This window comes from Zea mays, chromosome 6, assembly GCF_902167145.1.
Source record: "Zea mays cultivar B73 chromosome 6, Zm-B73-REFERENCE-NAM-5.0, whole genome shotgun sequence".
Lineage (NCBI taxonomy): Eukaryota > Viridiplantae > Streptophyta > Magnoliopsida > Poales > Poaceae > Zea > Zea mays.
The window spans coordinates 138,327,973-138,345,984 of record NC_050101.1 but is presented as its reverse complement, the minus strand read 5'-3'; the positions used below and the strand labels follow the sequence as shown (position 1 = coordinate 138,345,984).

General features: G+C 53.1%; 1 long non-coding RNA gene across 1 annotated transcript; it reads left to right on the top strand.

The window, feature by feature from the left end:
- Positions 1-6,564: 6,564 nt before the first annotated feature.
- On the top strand, positions 6,565-6,925 carry LOC118472246 (uncharacterized). Its single transcript, XR_004850319.1, has 2 exons — positions 6,565-6,604; positions 6,726-6,925. It is a non-coding gene; the product is annotated as an uncharacterized lncRNA (long non-coding RNA).
- The last annotated feature ends 11,087 nt before the right edge of the window (positions 6,926-18,012 follow it).

The following is an 18,012-nucleotide window of genomic DNA, read 5'->3' as shown; positions in this document are numbered from 1 at the left end:
GCCAGAGCCAGCGAGCCCAACGCGCTGAAGCTGACGACGCTCGCCGCCGACCAGCCCCGCGTTGTTGAAGTCCGACCCTCCCGCTAGGCCGGTGAGCGCCCTCTCCCCTGAATGCTGAGGGAGAAGGTGACCCACGAATCCGCGCGGGAGGTAGAGCTCCGGCTCAGTCCGGCCTCCGCCCCAGCCAGGATGATGAACATCCTTGAAGCTGAGGGAGGGGCAGAGGCCCCAGCCCGGTTCGCTTCTCCCCACAATCGAGCTGGTGGTCACCGTCTTGGGTGACCACCGGCGAGGGGATGCAGCCGGGCTGCCTGATGAAAATCCTTGAAGCCGAGCGATGGCTGAAAGGTACCAACTTCCGCGAAGTTGCGTTCCTCCAACAACTGCAAGATGAAAGCGACGCGAATGCTCCCCATTCGGGGGCTCAGAAGGTACAAGGACGCGATGCATGAAGGGAGTGCGAAGACATGGTTGCCATCCAAGGGGGTCACCCTTCTTTTAAAGGCGACTCTCCCCACTTGCGTCCTTAGCCGTCACGGACTGAGTCTTCTCCAACACGCTCCAAGGTCCTCCCCCTACGACACGGGGGCTGGGTCCCACGCGTCATGCAAGCTGGCCCAGACAGAAGAAGTCAAACCGCCGCGCGCGGAGCGCACAACAGCCCAGCGGTTACAAGCATTCCTCCACTATCACCCGGACCAGCGGGTGAAAGGGTGGACCGCCATGCAGGCGGCATGCAACCGCACCAAGGGGGCGCACCCTTTCGACTTTGACGCGTCCAGCATGGAGGCCCAGGCCTACACGTCATGTAACCGGCGCGCCGGTTACTACGTGCGAGAAACCGCACCACCACTCGCGCCAGTACCGCGCCTCCTCGACCGCGGAACCGGTGCCGCGACTCAAGGCAACCCTGCGCATGACCCGATGGTGCCAACCGAGCACATCGGTCATGGGTCGGTCAGTCGCGGGAGAAGGCATGACAGTCGATACGGCCAGAAATGGGCCGGCAGTAATGGCGGTGGCAGGCGGGCGGAAGCAGCAGCCAAGTCGTCAGCAAGCTCACGCCCCCTCCTAGGACAGCGAGAGAACCCTCTCCCACGGCGTGAAGACGACGCGCCCGTATTCCGTTCCTCGAACGGCTCGCGCACGCACAACGGCTGCCCCGCGAACCACTCGTCCCGTCGCATTAACTTTGCGGCAGGACAGGTGGCACCTTTGGCAGGCAAAGTAGGCGACGCTTCACCTCCGCCATGATGACCGCGTCAAAAAAGGTGTGCCACGTCATTCGATTTCGTATCCTTTTCCACTTCCTCTTTCTCTCTCTTGCTACAGGGACCGGGAAAGGGGATACTCCGAAAGGGATCCTTCTCCGCGAAGGAAGCGGGCCCTGAGCCCCCCTACTGATCAGAGGTTTGAAGGCTGGCCCCTCGGAAGGGTTCAACAGCCGCCTCAGAGCACTCGGGCTCCGCGCCCACTACTGGTCAGAGGTTCGAAGGCTGGCCCCTCGGAAGGGTTCAACGGCCGCCTCAGGCCACTCGGGCTTCGCGCCCACTACTGATCAGGGGTTCGTAGGCTGGCCCCCGAAGGGTTCGATAGCCACCTCAGAGCACGCAGAGCGAGGGATGACCCTGGGTACGTTCGATACATAACCAAGGCTCGGGCTACGCTCCCGAGGTACCCTAGGACATTTTCGAGACCGACGGGAACGATTTTGTAATGGAATCCCACCAGAGGGAGACATCGAGCCCTCGGACCCCGTCGAAAGGGGACCGGGTCCGGCGAATCACCCGCAGGTACTTTTGGAGCGCGCCTCCGGGCCACTAGCCGACCCCTAACGAATGGGGCACGGGCGTCCACTCGAATTATCTATTAGCAACTCACTGGAGACACCATGTTCGGCGCCCTCCGAGGGCAACATGGCGCTCCCCCCCCCCCACTCCTCCTTGCGGAAAGGCGACGCAGGGGCGTATGAAAAAAGCCGAGTCTGTCCTTGACCGTCCTCTCGCTCTGTGCGGAGGCTCGAGGGCTGCTCTCGCAAACCCGGCTCCGGCCAAACCGTTGACAGCGTCAACATACCAGCCCGAGAACTTGGGACTCGACTATGCACCCGGGCTACGGCCAGTTTGCATGAGGGAACAACCAGACCGGCCGAAGCATCACGAAACGCGCTAAGACCTCGAAGGAGTCAAACCACTCCTCCGAGGCCTCGGGGGCTACACTCAGCGGGTGCGCTCGCACGCACCCACCGGAACGAAACGCAACCGAGAAAGGCCGGTCCCCTTGCAAAAAAGTGCGACAAAAGCCTCCAAGCGAGTATCAACACTCCCTTCGAGGCTCGGGGGCTACTGTCGGGGACCATAATTAGGGGTACCCCCAAGACTCCTAATCTCAGCTGGTAACCCCCATCAGCACAAAGCTGCAAAGGCGTGATGGGCGCGATTAAGGTCAAGGCTCAGTCCACTCAAGGGACACGATCTCGCCTCGCCCGAGCCCAGCCTCGGGTAAAGGCAGCCGACCCCGGAGGATTCACGTCTCGCCCGAGGGCCCCTCAAGCAACGGACACACCTTCGGCTCGCCCGAGGCCCAGTCTTCGCAGAGAAGCAACCTTGGCCAGATCGCCATGCCAACCGACCGTATCGCAGGAGCATTTAATGCAAGGATCGCCTGACACCTTATCCTGACGCGCGCTCTTCAGTCGATAGAGCCGAAGTGACCGCAGTCACTTCGCCGCTCCACTGACCGACCTGACAAGAAAACAGCGTCGCCTGCGTCGCTCCGACTGTTGTGCCACTCGACAGAGTGAGGCTGACAGCAGCTAAGTCCAGCCTCGTGCGCCATAGGAAGCTCTGCCTCACCCGACCCCAGGGCTCGGGCTCAACCTCGACGCTGGACGACGGACTCCGCCTCGCCCGACCCTAGGGCTCGGACACAGCCTTGGCCTCGGAAGACGGTCTCCGCCTCGCCCGACCCCAGGGCTCGGGCTCAACCTCGACGCTGGACGACGGACTCCGCCTCGCCCAACCCAGGGCTCGGACTCAGCCTCGGCCTCGGAAGACGGTCTCCGCCTCGCCTGACCCAGGGCTCGGACTCAACCTCGACCTCGGAAGACGGACTCCGCCGCACCCGACCCCAGGGCTCGGACTCAGCCTCAGCCTCGGAGGAGCCTCCGCCTCGCCCTACCTAGGGCTCGGACCGACCACGTCACAGGGGGGGGCCATCATTACCCTACCCCTAGCTAGCTCAGGCTACGGGGAACAAGACCGGTGTCCCATCTGGCTCGCCTCGGTAAACAAATAATGATGGCGCCCCACGTGCTCCATGACGACGGCGGCTCTCAGCCCCTTACAGAAGCAAGGAGACGTCAGCAAGGATTCGACAGCCCCGACATCTGTCCTTCCACAGGGTTCCAGCTCTCCTCCGATGGCCACGACATCACATGAACAGGGTGCCAAAACCTCTCCGACTACCACGACGGCATGTACTTAGGGCTCTAGCTCCTCTCTGCTAGATACGTTAGCACACTGCTACACCCCCCATTGTACACCTGGACCCTCTCCTTACGCCTATAAAAGGAAGGTCCAGGGCTCTCGTACGAGAAGGTTGGCCGCGCGGGAGAACGGGCCGACGCATAAGGCTCTCGCTCTCGCTCTCTCCCACGCGAACGCTTGTAACCCCCTACTGCAAGCGCATCCATCCGCCCTGGGAGCTGGAGATCACGAAGGCCGCAGTTTCCCCTTTACTGTTCTCCCCCCTTTGTGTCCCGTCTCGCGCCGACCCATCTGGGCTGGGACACGCAGCGACAATTTACTCGTTGGTCCAGGGACCCCCCGGGGTCAAAACGCCGACAGATAGGTTCTTTACTCTATTTATGTGCTTCACGACCGGATATAATGCTTTCCGTATGCATGTGTGCAAGATTCCAAGCCGATCCTAAGGAAGCTCACCTTAGGGCCGTAAAACGAATCTTGAGATATTTAGTTTATACTCCTAAGTTTGGCCTTTGGTACCCTAAGGGATCCACATTTGATTTAATTGGTTATTCGGATGCCGATTGGGCGGGGTGTAAAATTAACAGAAAGAGCACATCGGGGACTTGCCAGTTCTTGGGAAGGTCTCTGGTGTCTTGGGCTTCAAAGAAGCAAAATTCCGTAGCTCTTTCTACCGCCGAAGTCGAGTATATTGCCGCAGGCCATTATTGCGCACAATTGCTTTGGATGAGGCAAACCCTTAGGGACTATGGTTACAAATTAACCAAAGTTCCTCTTCTATGTGATAATGAGAGTGCAATCCGCATGACAGATAATCCTGTTGAACATAGCCGCACTAAACACATAGCCATTCGGTATCATTTTCTAAGGGATCACCAACAAAAGGGGGATATCGAGATTGCTTATATTAACACCAAAGAACAATTAGCTGATATCTTTACCAAGCCATTAGATGAACAAACATTTACCAAACTTAGGGATGAGCTAAATATTCTTGATTCTAGGAATTTTTATTAATATTTTGCACACATAGCTAATTGATATACCTTTGATCATATCTCTTTCATGTGCTATGACTAATGTGTTTTCAAGTGTATTTCAAACCAAGTCATAGATTGAAAGGGAATTGGAGTCTTCGGCGAAGACAAAGGCTTCCACTCCATCAAATTACTCATCATTCGTCGTCGCTCCTCTCTCCAACTTTGGTATAATCTTCACTCATATTTTGTTCGCCAAAGGGGGAGAAAGTAGTTATAAGGGCTTATATTTCACTCACAAAGTATATGTTTTTGGCGATTCATGCTAAAGGGGGAGAAAGTATTAGCCCAAAGCAAAAGGACCGCACCACCACCAATATTCAAAAAATTGAGTTAAGAAAAGATTTTTCAATTGGTGATTTTTTCAATCGGTATCTTATTTTTGATAGAATCTCAAATTGGTACAACCTCTTCAAAACTAATGTCTAAAACCCTCTTGAACACTAAGAGGAGGATTTTATTGAGGGGGAGTTTTGTTTAGTCAAAGGAAAATCATTTGAATCAGGGGGAGAAAATTTCAAATCTTGAGAATGCTTCTCAAAATCTTATTCATTTACCTTTGACTATTTGCAAAAGGACTTTGAAAAGAATTTACAAAAGAATTTGCAAAAAACAAAACATGTGGTGCAAGCGTGGTCCAAAATTTTCAAAATAAAGAAACAATCCATGCATATCTTATGAGAATATATTGGTTCAATTCTTAAGTAACCTTTGCACTTACATTCTGCAAACTGGTTCAATTATGCACTTCTATATTTGCTTTGGTTTGTGTTGGCATCAATCACCAAAATGGGGGAGATTGAAAGGGAATTAGGCTTACACCTTTTTCCTAATTGATTTTGGTGGTTGAATTGCCCAACACAAATAATTGGACTAACTAGTTTGCTCTAGATTATGAGTTCTACAGGTGCCAAAGGTTCACAACAAACCAATAAAAAGACCGAGAAAGGATTCAAATATTGAGAGCTAAAGTCAGCCGAAGTGTGCCCTGGTCTCGCGCACCGGACTGTCCGGTGCACCACCAGACAGTGTCTGTTGCACCAGGGACTCCAACTCCGAACTGCTCACCTTCGGGAATTCTGGAGGCCGCTCCGCTATAATTCACCGGACGATCCGGTGAAGCACTGGACAGTGTCCGGTGGTGCACCGGACTGTCCGGTGGTGCACCGGACTATCCGGTGTGCCAGCGGAGCAACGGCTACTTCGCGCCAACGGTCGTCTGCAGAACGCATTGAATGCGCTACAGTGCGCGCCAGAGTCAGAGCAAAGCCAGATGGCGCACCGAACTGTCCGGTGGCCCAGAAGACAGAAGCTCTAACGGTCGGAATCCAACGGCCAGGTAGGGATGAAAACGGACGGAAAAAATCCCGTCCCGACCCGCCCCATTTTCCATATTTAACCCACCCGTTTTCGGATTTCCGGAAAAATATGGGTTCGGGACGAGTTACGGGTTGGCCGTCGACGGGAGCGGGACGGAAACGGGAAATGCTATTTTCCGTTCGGATTGTCGGGATCCCGTATTCGGTCGGGATATTTCCATATTTATTCTAGATTTAACCTGAAGCGGAGTCACTAGTAAAGGCCTAAATCTACCAAGCCCAACCCAACATCCCAACAGCCCAACAGGATACAGCCTACAGGCCTGGGCTCCACGCGACGCGACCATGCTACTCCTGCACGGCTGCACTCGGTCAGAGTCAGACGATGCAAATTGCTAAAGTCCATGCGACCTTGCTAATTGCTAAAGTGAAACCCTAAGTATTTTTTTTCTTCCAGCCATCCGCCCGTCCGCCGACAACACGCGACGTCACGACACTCACCCGTCCGACCGTCCTCCAACCACCGTCCAGGCCATCCTGCTGTTCGCCGACCGCTGTCCAGGCTGTCCTGCTGTTCGCCGACCGCCGTCGAGGTCGTCCTGCTGTCGCCAACACTGCTGTCCAGGCGTCCAGGCGTCGTTCTCCAGCCGTCGGAGTCGTCGGTCCAGTCGTACAGGCGTCGTTCGCCAGCCTCCAGGCTCCATCTGCCGTCTACCGAGTGTCGAAGACACGGCCAGTACCACAGCCGCAGTACGTACGTGTATGTCTCTCTCGCCAAGCTCCAAATCCAATCCAGGCATCCAGCGCATTTGGTTAACTGATTGTTTGGTTAATTGTTCAATTGTTTATAGAGTGGCATACTGGCATTTGATTGTTTGCAGTAGTTGAGACTCGATATGTCTCACTCTGGAACAGGACCCGGAGGAGGAGGAGCACGCCATTCAGACTCAATGCCTGCGGAGTCAGAGACTGGGAACAACAACCTAGGTTTGGAAAGCATGTTGCCACTGCCTCCACAGCCGCAGCGACCACCACTACCTCCTTCTATGAGAGGCAGCAGCAGCAGCTCTGTTTCAGCAGGCATGTGTTTTTTTATTGCAGAGTTGCAGTGTATTGTTGATTTCATAGTATGAACTTGAACATGTCTAATAGTGTATTGTCAATTCTTTGAAAGGAAACAAGAGAAAAACAAGTGGAAGCTCTATGGGTGCACCAATTGTTCAGTCGTCATCTTCAGCACAAGCAACTGAAAATAAAGATGCAAATAAATTGGTTGTCGCAGACACAAGTAATACTGGTACTAGAGCTGTAGCTTCTGTTGATATAGCGGCCTTGATGATGATGAGGAGGACATACCAGAGGATATGACTGGAACAGGAAAGAGACAAAAGAGGCGCACATCTATTGTATGGAAGTATTTTACCAAAGAAACTGTGGAAGTGGAGGTGAATGGCAAGAAGTTTGAGCAGCTTTGGGCCTACTGTAACTTTCCAAAATGTAAGCAGAGATATAGAGCTGAGTATAATCATGGAACAAATGCATTCCGCAACCATCTGAGGTCACATCACAGTATTGTCAAAGGACAACTAGAACTAAAGGCAGAAAAGGATAATGGAAAAGATGTCACCACTATTCAGCCTTTTAGGTATGATCCAGATGCTAGTCTTAGAAAATTCTATTTAGCAGTAATCATGCATGAGTACCCATTCAACATTGTTGATCATGATTATTTTGTTGATTTCATCAAGTCGTTGAGGCCTAATTTTGCCTTCAAGTCTAGAGTGACTGCTAGGAAAGATATACTTGACATATACTTTGAAGAAAAAGAAAAATTGTATGCCCGATTGAAAAATGTAACATGTCGCTTTAGTGCAACAATGGATATTTGGACATCATGCCAGAACAAATCATACATGTGTGTGACATTGCACTGGATAGATGATTCTTGGCATATTCAGAAGAGAATTGTGGGGTTTTTTCATGTAGAAGGAAGGCATACTGGTATTAAGTTGGCACAGTGCTTTACTGAAGTGATGGTAAAATGGTTTGCTGAGAAGAAATTGTTTTCATTGACCTTGGATAATGCATCAAATAATTTAGTGGCAGTCAAAGACATTATTCAAGATCTTAGAGTGAATGCTTCTTCTTGTTTGACTTGTGATGGAATATTCTTTCATATTAGATGTGCATGCCACATACTCAACTTGGTTGCTAGAGATGGGCTTGCTGTTATTTCAAAAGCACTGGAAAAGATAAAAGATTTGGTACTAACTGTGAAGGGCTCTCCCTTGCAATGGGAGGAACTTATGAAGCATGCTACTGAGTGTGGATTGGATACATCAAAGGGAATTCAACTAGATGTTTCCACAAGGTGGAATTCAACTTACATGATGCTAAGGGATGCATTGCATTATAAGGATGCTTTTAGTAGGCTCAAGACATCAAATCGCCGTAAGTATGAAAACATATCTCCTTCTGAAAGTGAATGGAACATGGCTGTAGCAGTTTTTGAATGTCTAAGCAAATTTTATGATCTCACTGAATTGCTTTCTGGTACATCATACCCCACTGCAAATCTATTCTACAAAGGATTTTGTGAGGTTAGGGACTTACTTGATGACTGGTGTATCAGTACAGATTTGACTATTAGGCACATGGCTACTGGTATGAGAGAAAAATTTGAGAAATATTGGAGTTCTTCTAGTATGAGTCTTGCTGTGGCATGCTTCTTTGATCCTAGGTATAAGAGAAGGGTCATAGAGTTTTACATGAAAAAGTTTTATGGTGACTATTATCAAGTGACCCTTGAAGAATTTATGAGTGTTTTAAGGAAGTTGTATAGCTTTTATGCTTCTGAAACACCACGTCCGACAAAGACTACTGAACATATCATCCCAACAAATTCATCACAAAAGAGGAATGTAAATTTGGAACTTGAGAGTTACTTGTATGATGACTTGCCTGATAGAGATGAGTCTAATGAATTGGATAAATATATGGCTGAGCCACTTATCAAACAAGATCCGTTTGACATTTTAGCATATTGGAAGAACCAAACAGATAAGTATCCAATTCTTTCCCAAATAGCTCGTGACTTAATATCTGTTCAAGTGTCAACAGTAGCATCTGAGTCAGCATTTAGTGCTGGTGGCCGAGTCATTGATCCATATCGTAATAGACTTGACCCTGAGGTGGTGGAAGCTCTAATATGCACCAAGGATTGGATAAATGCAGTAAGAAAAGGTATATGTTTGTCCAATTATTCTTATGTATTTGTTATATGTCTGCCTTTAACTGTGTGTATTGATTTACATATGTATATATTCTTAACTTTCAGATTCTAAAAGCGTTCTTTCAATTGTGGCTGAACTAAAACCCCTAGAGACAAATCCTTTATCCCCTAATGCTAGCCACTTGATGGATGATGAGGTAATTTGCTGCTACCTTGCTGCTTGCTACCTTGCTGCCTTGCTGGAACTTGTTGATTGCTGCTACCTTGCTGCCATGTGCCCATGTTTCTATTGTCTTTACTGCTACATATCATTTGCAAATACTTATACAGATCTATTCTAAAATATAGGAACATGGCTGAGATAGTGATTCCCAATTCATGAATGAAGATGGCGAGCTGTGAAGAAATCTTGCAAATGTGTGTTTGATGTTATCGACTCATGAAGACATTGAAGAACTTATATTGTGTCCATATGTGTGTGTCCGTGTGTGACTGAGACTATTATTCTGTTAACTATTATTGTGTCTGGACTGAATTTATGTAAGTTTACTTGTTGGATTTGGATTTGTGCTATGTGCTCATGTACTATTGTGGACTTATTTTCTTGTTGTTCAATGGCTATGTCGGTGGACTTATTTTCCTGTTGTTCAATTGCTATGTGGTTAACTGGTCATGTAATCATGTGGTCATGTGGACTTTTTCCGGTTAATTTTTCCGTTGAGGCAATTTCCGTTCGTTTCCGGTTAATTTTCGGTCGTTTTGGTTCGTTTCCGTAAACCCGTATAACCCGGACCCGTTTCCGCTCGTGGTTGTTCCGCTCCCGCTCCCATTTCCGACGAAGAATTATGGGAGTGGAAACGGGAGAAGGGTTTTTCAGTCCGTTTCCGTCCGTTTTCATCGCTACGGCCAGGTGACGTGGCAGTCGCACCGGACAGTGTCCGGGGGCGCACCGGACTGTCCGGTGCGCCATGCGACAGCAGCCTTCACCAAACGGCTAGTTTGGTGGTTGGGGCTATAAATACCCTCAACTACCCACCATTCATTGCATCCAAGTTTTCTAACTTCCCACACCTTACAAGAGCTATAGCATTCAATACAAGACACACCAAAGAGATCAAATCCTCTCCCAAGTCCATAGATCATTCCCAATCAAATAGTGACTAGTGAGAGAGTGACTTGTGTTCATTTGAGCTCTTGCGCTTGGATTGCTTCTTTTTCTCATTCTTTCTTGTGATCAACTCAATTGTAACCGAGGCAAGAGACACCAATTGTGTGGTGATCCTTGCGGGGACTTTTTGTCCCGTTTGATTGAGAAGAGAAGCTCACTCGGTCTAAGTGACCGTTTGAGAGAGGGAAAGGGTTGAAAGAGACTCGGTCTTTGTGACCACCTCAACGGGGAGTAGGTTTGCAAGAACCGAACCTCGGTAAAACAAATCATCATGTCTCACTCTTTATTTTCCCGCGATTTGTTTTTCACCCTCTCTCTCGGACTCGTTCATATTTCTAACGCTAACCCGGCTTGTAGTTGTGCTTAAGTTTATAAATTTCAGATTCGCCCTATTCAGCCCCCCTCTAGGCGACTTTCACATATCCTAGTAAAAAGCCTTCTACAGCCTTGGGAGCAAATTTAGATTTTCTACCTCTTTTAACAAGAACAAAACATTTGCTACCAAAGACTCTAAAATAAGAAACATTGGGCTTTTTACCGGTGAGGAGTTCATATGATGTCTTCTTGAGGATTCAGTGAAGATAGAGACGGTTGATGGCGTAGCAAGCGGTGTTGATTGCTTCCGCCCAAAACCGGTCCGAAGTCTTGTACTCATCAAGCATGGTCCTCGCCATGTCAAGTAGAGTTCTATTCTTCCTCTCCACTACACCATTTTGTTGTGGCGTGAAGGGAGAAGATAACTCATGCTTGATGCCCTCGTCCTCAAGAAAGCCTTCTATTTGTGAGTTCTTGAACTTCGTTCCGTTGTCGCTTCTAATCTTTTTTATCCTTAAGCCGAACTCATTTTGAGCCCGTCTCAAGAATCCCTTTAACGTCTTTTGGGTTTGAGATTTATCTTGCAAAAAGAACACACAAGTGAAGCGAGAATAATCATTCACAATAACTAGACAGTACTTACTCCCACCGATGCTTATGTAAGCTATCGGGCCGAATAGGTCCATGTGGAGTAGCTCGAGCGGCCTGCCAGTCGTCATGATGTTTGTCGGCGTTTCGACCCCGGGGGGTCCCTGGACCGACAAGTAAAATTGTCGTTGCGTGTCCCAGCCCAGATGGGTTGGCGCGAGATGGAACACAAGGGGGGGAAACGCGGCGACAATTTTACTCGTCGGTCCAAGGACCCCCCGGGTCGAAACGCCGACAGTTGGCGCGCCAGGTAGGGGCCTGCTGCGTGTTGACAAACAACTTCCCGTTGAGTTCTAGATGGGTAGTCTCCAGCAACCTCTTCAGCCCGGGACGCTGCTCCGCTTCGGGAGCCTCGAGTTCATGTCCCTCGATGGTAGCTACGACATGGTACTCCTTCCCCCGCAGCGCGGCAGCGACAACGACGGACATCAGCTCGCCAGGTGGCGGCGGACACGATGACGTTTTCCCCCCGTGGCGGAAGAGCAGCATCCGGGTTTGTCCCGCCGCCTTCCTCGCCGTAGGAGGAGGAGGCGGGGCGACCGTGGCCAGGCAGGAGGCGACACCTTGTCGGCTGTCGAGCAAGTCGACGACGCCGGCACCCCAGTGGGGGACATGTCGGGCGTTGTCCTCGTGCCTGAGACGACGACGAGTGTTGTTTCCCCGCAACATGCCAGACCCAAGCGGAAAGATGACGCCAACACACTCGCGAAGGACTTGCTGGGCGTTAGCCTCGTACCTGAGATAACGGTGCAGTCTGTCCCCGATGCGACTTCGTCACTTTCCGTCGATCGAGAGGTACCGTCCGTTTTCCACCCTGTGCCTTTTAGATTCAGCTTCGATCCACCAAGCGACCCCGCTTCGGTGAGCGCTTTCATAAAGGCATATCCTAACCTTCCGGGGTACCATATGTGGTCAACCTGGGACCGACTGACGGCCGTCTCGACCTACAGGCCCCCGGGTTTCAAGGAAGAAGACGAGCCCGACTCTGGTTGGGATTTCTCTGGGCTCAGTAATCCCAGTGCCATGTGAGACTTCATGACCGCATGTGACTACTGCCTCTCCGATTGCTCCGATGATGGCCACAGCCTTGACGACGACACCTTGGTATGCCGGAGGATGACGATCCCCTTGGGCTTGCGCCTCGCGTTGACATCCTGTGGGAGCTAGCTGTGGTCCCAGTCCCTGCGGGGGGTTAGGACACACAGCTCGAGCAAATCCGCGAGATGCAGGCCAAGCTCGACGAGGAAGCAGAACAACTTGTGCAGCTCCGGCAAAACATCGAGCAGGAGTGGGCAGGCCGAGCACTCGCCGGAGAAGCGCGTCATCAGGACCGGGACGTCCAGCGTCGAATCACTGATGATGCTAGGGCAGGGCTGCCCCCGGCCTCCAGTGGGGTCGGCCAGAATCTGGTTGCGGCGGCAATGCTGCTCCGAGCGATGCCGGAGCCATCCACCACCGAGGGGCAGCGTGTCTAGGGAGAACTCAAGAATCTCCTGGAGGATGTCGCGGTCCGATGGGCCGAGAGCTCTGCCTCCTGAAGGCAAGGGTACCCCCAGAGCATCGCGCAGCAACTTCCCGACTCATGCGGGAGGCCTCGGTCCACACCGGGCGCATGCGGGACGCGACGCCTGCAGCCCCGGGTCGCCTCGGCAACGAGCACCACCGCCACGACCATCGAGCCCGCCTCGACGAGAAGGTGCGCCGAGGCTACCACCCCAGGCGTGGGGGATGTTACGACAGTGACGAGGATCAGAGCCCCTCGCCTGAACCACCTGGTCTGCAAGCCTTCAGCCGGGCTATACGACGGGCGCTGTTCCCGACCCGGTTCCGAGCCCCGACTACCATCACCAAGTACTCGGGGGAAACAAGGCCGAAACTGTGGCTTGCGGACTACCGGCTGGCCTGCCAGCTAGGTTTGAACGGACGATGACAACCTCATCATCCTCAACCTCCCCCTGTTCCTCTCCGACACCGCTCGAGCCTGGCTGGAGCATCTGCCTCCTGCGCAGATCTCCAACTGGGATGATCTGGTCAAAGCCTTCGCTAGAAACTTCCAGGGCACGTACGTGCGCCCTGGGAACTCCTGGGATCTCCGAAGCTGCCGTCAGCAGCCAGGGGAATCCCTGCGAGAGTATATCCGGCGGTTTTCGAAGCAGCGCACCGAGCTGCCCAACATCACTGACTCGGATGTCATCGAGGCGTTCCTCGCCGGCATCACTTGCCGCGACCTGGTGAGCAAACTGGGTCGCAAGACTCCCACCAGGGCAAGCGAGTTGATGGACATCGCTACCAAGTTCGCCTCTGGTCAGGAGGCGGTCGAGGCCATCTTCCGGAAGGACAAGCAGCCTCAGGGACGCCAGCAGGAAGACGTCCCCGAGGCGTCCGCCCAGCACGACACGAAGAAGAAGGCCAAGAAGAAGTCGCAAGCGAAACGCGACGCCGCCGACACAGATTTTGTCGCTGCCACCGAGCACAGGAACCCTCGGAAGCCTCCCGGAGGGGCCAACCTGTTCGACAAGATGCTCAAGGAGTCGTGCCCCTACTACCAGGGTCCCGTCAAGCACACCCTTGAGGAATGCGTCATGCTTCGGCGCTACTTCCATAAGGCCGGGCCCCCGGTGGAAGGTGGCAAAGGCCAAGACAACGACAAGAAGGAGGGCGACAAGGCAGAGGAGTTCCCCGAGGTCCATGGCTATTTCATGATCTACGGTGGGCGAGTGGCGAACGCCTCGGCTCGGCACCGCAAGCAGGAGCGCCGGGAGGTCTGCTCGGTAAAGGTGGCGGCACCAGTCTACCTAGACTGGTCCGATAAGCCCATCACCTTCGACCAGGGCGACCACCCCGACTGCGTGCCGAGCCTAGGAAAGCACCCGCTCGTTGTCAACCCCGTCATCGGCAACACCAGGATCACCAAGGTCCTCATGGACGGAGGCAGCAGCCTCAACATCATCTATGTCGAGACCCTCGGGCTCTTGGAAATCGATCTGTCCACGATCCGGGCCGGTGCGGCGCCTTTTCACGGGATCATCCCCGGGAAGCGTGTCCATCCCCTTGGACGACTCGATCTGCCCGTCTGCTTCGGAACTCCCTCCAACTTCCGCAGGGAAACCCTCACATTCGAGGTGGTCGGGTTCTGAGGAACCTACCACGCGGTGCTGGGGAGACCGTGCTATGCCAAGTTCATGGCCGTCCCTAACTGCACCTACCTCAAGCTCAAGTGCGTGGAGTACGCTGAGGCCCTCGCCGAATCCGAGGCCCTCATCGCCGACCTGGAGTGCCTCTCCATGGAGGTTCCTGATGCAAAGCGCCACGCCGGCAACTTCGAGCCTGCAGAGGCGGTTAAGTCCGTCCCTCTCGACCCCAGCAATGACGCCTGCAAGCAAGTCCGGATCGGCTCCGAGCTCGACCCCAAATAGGAAGTAGTGCTCGTCGACTTTCTCCGCGCGAATGCCGAGGTGCTTGCGTGGAGTCCCTCGGACATGCCCGGCATACCGAGGGATGTCGCCGAGCACTCACTGGATATCTGAGCCGGTGCCCGACCCGTGAAGTAGCCTCTGCGCCGTTTCGATGAAGAAAAGCGCAGAGCCATAGGCGAGGAGATCCACAAGCTGATGGCTGCAGGGTTCATCAAAGAGGTATTCCATCTTGAATGGTTAGCCAACCCTGTGCTTGTGAAAAAAAGGTGGGAAATGGAGGATGTGCGTAGACTACACTGGTCTAAACAAAGCATGTCCGAAGGTTCCCTACCCTCTGCCTCGCATCGATCAAATTGTGGATTCCACTGCTGGGTGTGAAACCCTGTCATTTCTCGACGCCTACTCAGGGTATCACCAAATCAAGATGAAAGAATTCGACCAGCTCGCGACTTCTTTCATCACACCTTTTGGCATGTACTGCTATACTACTATGTCATTTGGCTTGAGGAATGCAGGTGCAACATACCAAAGGTGCATGAACCACGTGTTCGGAGAACACATCGGCCGAACGGTCGAGGCTTACGTCGATGACATCGTAGTCAAGACGAGGAAAGCCTCCGACCACCTCTCTGACCTTGAAACGACATTCAAGTGTCTGAGAGCGAAGGGCGTGAAGCTCAACCCCGAGAAGTGTGTCTTCGGAGTCCCCCGAGGCATGCTCCTGGGGTTCATCGTCTCCGAGCGAGGCATCGAGGCCAAACCGGAGAAAATCGCAGCCATCACCAACATGGGGCCTATCAAAGACTTGAAAGGAGTACAAAGGGTCATGGGATGCCTTGCGGCTCTGAGCCACTTCATCTCACGCCTCGGTGAAAAAGGCCTACCCTTGTACCGCCTCTTAAGGAAGACCGAGCGCTTCACTTGGACCCCCGAGGCCGAGGAAGCCCTCGGAAACTTAAAGGCGCTCCTTACAAATGCGCCCATCTTGGTGCCCCCCCGCTGCGGGAGAAGCCCTCTTGATCTACGTAGCCGCAACCACTCAAGTGGTCAGCGCCGCGATCGTAGTCAAGAGACGAGAAGAAGGGCATGCACTGCTCGTCTAGAGGTCGGTTTACTTCATCAGTGAAGTGCTATCCGAGACCAAGATCCGAAACCCGCAAATTCAGAAGCTACTGTACGCAGTAATTCTGACGCGGTGAAAGTTGCGACACTACTTCGAGTCTCATCCGGTGACTGTGGTGTCATCCTTCCCTCTGAGGGAGATCATCCTGTGTCGAGAGGCCTCGGGTAGGATAGCAAAGTGGGCGGTGGAGATCATGGGCGAGACAATCTCGTTCGCTCCTCGGAAGGCCATAAAGTCCCAAGTCTTGGTGGACTTCGTGGCTGAATGGGTCGACACCCAACTGCCAACAACTCCGATCCAACCGGAACTCTGGACCATGTACTTCGATGGGTCGCTCATGAAAACAGGAGCCGGCACGGGCCTGCTCTTCATCTCACCCCTCGAGAAGCACCTCCGCTACATGCTGCGCCTCCATTTCCCGGTGTCAAACAACGTGGCCGAGTACGAGGCTCTGGTTAATGGGTTGCGCATCGCCATCGAGCTAGGGGTTCGGCGCCTCGATGCTCGTGGCGACTCGCAGCTTGTCATTGACCAAGTCATGAAGAACTCTCATTGCCGCGATCGGAAGATGGAGGCCTACTGCGACGAGGTTCGGCGCCTGGAAGACAAGTTCTACGGGCTCGAGCTCAACCACATCGCTCGACGGTACAACGAGACTACGGATGAGCTGGCTAAAATAGCCTCGGGGCGGACAACGGTTCCCCCGGACGTCTTCTCCAAAGACATACATTAACCCTCCGTCAAGATCGACGACACGCCCGAGCCTAAGGAGGCCTCGGCCCATCCCGAGGAGGCCTCAACCCAGCCCGAGGTATCCTCGACCGCCAAGGGTGAGGCACTGCGTGTCGAGGGAGAGCGGAGTGGGGTCACGCCTAATCGAAACTGGCAGACCCCATACCTGCAATATCTCCACCGAGGAGAGCTACCCCTCGACAAGGCCGAAGCTCGGCGACTGGCGCGGCGCGCCAAGTCATTCGTCTTACTGGGTGATGAAAAGGAGCTCTACCACCGTAGCCCCTCAGGCATTCTCCAACGATGCATATCCGTCGCTGAAGGACAGGAGCTATTGCAAGAGATACACTCGGGGGCTTGCGGTCACAATGCAGCACCTCGAGCCCTCGTTGGGAACGCCTTTCGACAAGGCTTCTACTGGTCGACCGCGGTGGCCGACGCCACTAGGATTGTACGCTCCCGCCAAGGGTGCCAATTCTATGCGAGACAGACGCACCTGCCCGCTCAGGCCCTACAGACGATATCCATCTCCTGGTCGTTTGCTGTGTGGGGTCTAGACCTCGTCGGTCCCTTGCAGAAGGCACCCGGGGGCTTCTCGCACATGCTGGTCACCATCGACAAATTCTCCAAGTGGATCGAGGTCCGACCCCTAACAAGCATCAGGTCCGAGCAGGCGGTGGCGTTCTTCACCAACATCATCCATCGCTTTGGGGTCCCGAACTCCATCATCACCGACAATGGCACCCAGTTCACTGGGAAGAAGTTCCTGGACTTCTGCGAGGACCACCACATCCGTGTGGACTGGGCCGTCGTAGCTCACCCCATGACGAATGGGCAGGTGGAGCGCGCCAACGGCATGATTCTGTTGGGACTTGAACCAAGGATCTACAACGACCTCAACAAGTTCGGCAAGCGATGGATGAAAGAGCTACCCTCTGTGGTCTGGAGTCTGAGGACGATGCCAAGTCGGGCCACAGGTTTCTCGCCGTTCTTTCTAGTCTATGGGGCCGAGGCTATCTTGCCCACAGACTTATAATACGGTTCCCTGAGGACAAAGGCGTATGACGACCAAAGCAACCAGACCAGCCGAGAAGACTCACTAGACCAGCTGGAAGAGGCTCGGGACATGGCCTTACTACACTCGGCGCGGTATCAGCAGTCTCTGCGACGCTATCACGCTCGAGGGGTTCATCCCCGAGATTTCCAGGTGGGAGACTTGGTACTTCGGTTGCGGCAGGACGCCCGAGGGCGCCACAAGCTTACTCCTCCCTGGGAAGGGCCGTTCATCAGCGCCAAGATTTTGAAGCCCGGGACATACAAGCTGGCCAACGATCAAGGCGAGGTCTACAGCAACGCTTGGAACATCCAATAGCTACGTCGCTTTTACCCTTAAGATGTTTCAAGTCGTTCATATACCTCATTCTCTTTACATACAAAAATAAAGTCTAACCATCAAGGGTCAGCCTTGCCTCGGCAAAGCCCGACCCTCCCTCGGGGGCTAGAAGGGGGGAACCCCCTCTGCGTCAAAATTTTC